Below are 3,256 nucleotides of genomic sequence, written 5' to 3' on the forward strand. Positions count from 1 at the left end.
ATTTCCAAAGGATTCAACTAAAGACAAATTGATCCAACTTTATTTGAAAAATCAATCAACCAAGATATCTTTATAGCCCAAGTATATGTAGACGACATAATCTTTGGTTCAACTAATTCAGAATTTTTACAAGAGTTTATAACCTTAATGGAACAAGAATTTGAAATGAGCTTAGTAGGTAAACTAACTTACTTTTTAGGTCTACAAATTAAACAAACTAATGAAGGAAATTATGTTTACCAACAAAAGTATATCAAGGAATTATTTAAAAAATTTGGAATGAAAAACACCAAGAAAATAAAAACACCAATGGCAACCAACACAACCTTAGATAATGACCCAAATGGAAAACCCGTAGAACTAAAGTATTATAGAAGTGCACTAGGTAGTCTTCTATACTTAACCGCAAGTCGACCTGATATTTTATTTGCGATTAGTATGTGTGCTAAATACCAAACTTGTGCTAAAGAATCCCACTTAACTAACGTAAAAAAGAATTTTCAGATATCTAAAAGGAACATCAAATGTAGGAATTTGGTATCCTAGAACACTCAACTTTGAACTCATAGGTTACTCTGACTTAGACTATGCTGGTTGTAAACTAAACCGTAAACGTACAAGTGGTGGATGTCAGTTACTTGGATCATCACTTGTCAGCTGGTTTAGTAGAAAGTAACATTGTGTTGCCTTATCTACTACTGAGATAGAATATATAGCAATAGGAGAATGTGTTGCACAATTGTTATTGATGATACACACTCTAAAAGATTTTATTTAAACTTTACAAATATAAAAGTACTAATTGACAATGTTAGCTCAATTAATTCAAAAAAAATCCTGTGCATCATTCAAGAACCAAACACATCGAAATTAGACACCACTTTATTAGGGATCATATCACTAAAGGTAACATTGAACTCAAGTACATTGAGTCCAAGTCAAACTTAGCTGACATATTCACCAAACCCCTCCCTGAAAGTGAATTTAGCAACTTACGTCGATAATTAGGAATGTGTTTAATAGACAAGGACCATTATTTTCAAATAATTTGTAAATTCTAGGGTAAATTTTTTTACAGTTTTCTCAAAATTCCCTTATTCTTAGAATTTTCAAAATCAATTTTTGCCTTAGCCTAGATCAAATCCATAGAAAACATGTTCCTATAGATTTAGGATTTGAGCATCTCATCAACACATTAGGGCTACCTTGTTTGTGTATTATCAAATTTAGAAAGGGGTGAGATGCATAGGTAGATTGTCTGGACTTAAGATACTTATATCAGTGCATCAACATAAGTCTGGGAATTAAATACTAAAATTATAGTGATTAGGTTAAGTAATCTCATTTAGTCAAACACTAACTGGATAAGAAAGACTTAACCTGACTAACCAAGTGAACGATGCTATCTTCTGATACTTAGTTAGTAACTAACGGTTAGACAGTTAAGGACTATTTATCGTTGATTAGATTATTTTGAACTAATCTTAGGTTTAGGGGGAGAATTGACTCTCAAATTTTTCTAAAAATTATTTTCAAATCAAACTTATGCTTTTCATAAATCCACCTTTGAAAATATGTTTTGAAAAACTCTATTATTTCTCAATTCATAAGTTTTGAAAAATAAATTTGACAACTATTTCAATTTTTTTTGTAAACTACTTTAAACCATCTTTTTGAAAAATATTTTTGAAAAGATTTACAACATTTAGTATTTTAAATTTTATTCTTGAGTGTTATTGCACAACCTAGCATTTTTAAAATTTTATTTCTGGAAAATTTATGTTTTTTCCTCACAGTTCTTTTAAGCATCTTCAAAGTTTTTTTTAAAGTAGATTTTGGAAATTATTCTTAGCTTTGTGAAAATCTTGATATAAGTGTTGTAATAATTTTTGACAGATATATTTAAAAATCAATTTGAAACCCATTTCCATGTTTGAAAATTGCTTTAAAAGATGTCTTGTAAAAACCTTATTATTTTCAAAGCTTCTTAAAAATCGGTTCTATACTTAAGTTCTTTTTTAAAACAATTTGTAAAGATAATAGTTTTCGAAATTATTTTGAAAGCCTTTATGGTAATAAAAGTTTTTTTAACTCCCCCAAGTAATCCTGGAACTTATCCTATTATCAATTTTTTTTACTTAGCATATTTTTTTCTTAGTTGTCTATTCATGTTTTTGATGAATGGAAAAGGAGGAGGGTTGGGTATTAAGTTAGCAAACACCGAAATTCGAATAACTTAAATATCATTTGTCTATTTATGCTTGCATTTTTTTTTCCTAAGTTAACCTAGGTTGTCATTACATCAAAAAGGGGGAGATTGTTGATGCAGTTTGCACTAACAGTTTAACTCAGATTTTGATAAATGACAAGAAAGTTAAGTTAGATTTTATTGTGATCTAACTATTTGATTAAGTGTGCAGGAGAAGTTCAAATAGGTCAACGGGCTGACCAGATATTTGACAAAAAATTCAGCTAGGTCAAAGGGCCGATCGGATAGCTGGTACAAAGTCCAGATAGGTCGATAGGCTGATTGGATATCTGGCAAGAAATTCAGCTAGGTCAAAGGGCTGACCGAATAACTGGTATGAAGTCTAGACAGGTCGACGGGCTGACCAGATGTCTGACAAGTTGGTAAATTAAGGTAAGTCACTGGAGGAGAGTGGCTTTGTGAGGATGCGTCCCAATTGAGGGACAGTAGGCATCAGTCTAGTTTAGGTCCATTTAGGATCCCTAAACTGAGACCTTGACTAGTTCCTGGTCTTGGGAGAACAGGAACTAATTACTACTCTTTATTATTAATTATTATTGTCATAATATTTATTTTGTAGGTTATTTGGACTAACATTGTTTTGCAGGACAAAAAGAGCATATTTGCCTTTGGATGAACAATGTCCGAAGGTGACTTCAAGCAGTGAAGGTGCCTTCCATGGCTATGGATCTACAGGGTGATATTTTGACCTCGCCGCGAATAAGTGCCGGACTGTTCGAGATCAAGTTTAACCCATTGGAGGCGCCTTCAGCGGCTATGGAAGGCGCCTTCCATGCCTTATATAAGGCAGTCTCGAGAAGGCATTCACATAATACTGATATACGAGCTACCGCGCATCCTTTTGAACTTTCGACTGCCCCAGGCTTCTGCTACGACTCTGCTACGCCCGACAACTGCTCCGAGAACTTTCGATCGCGACCAGTAGACCGAAACTGACACACGAGTGCTCCTACTTCTATTTCTAAAAGTGTCTATAACATTTCATTT

The sequence above is a fragment of the Zingiber officinale genome, chromosome 3B (genome assembly GCF_018446385.1).
Source record: "Zingiber officinale cultivar Zhangliang chromosome 3B, Zo_v1.1, whole genome shotgun sequence".
NCBI classification, from domain to species: domain Eukaryota; kingdom Viridiplantae; phylum Streptophyta; class Magnoliopsida; order Zingiberales; family Zingiberaceae; genus Zingiber; species Zingiber officinale.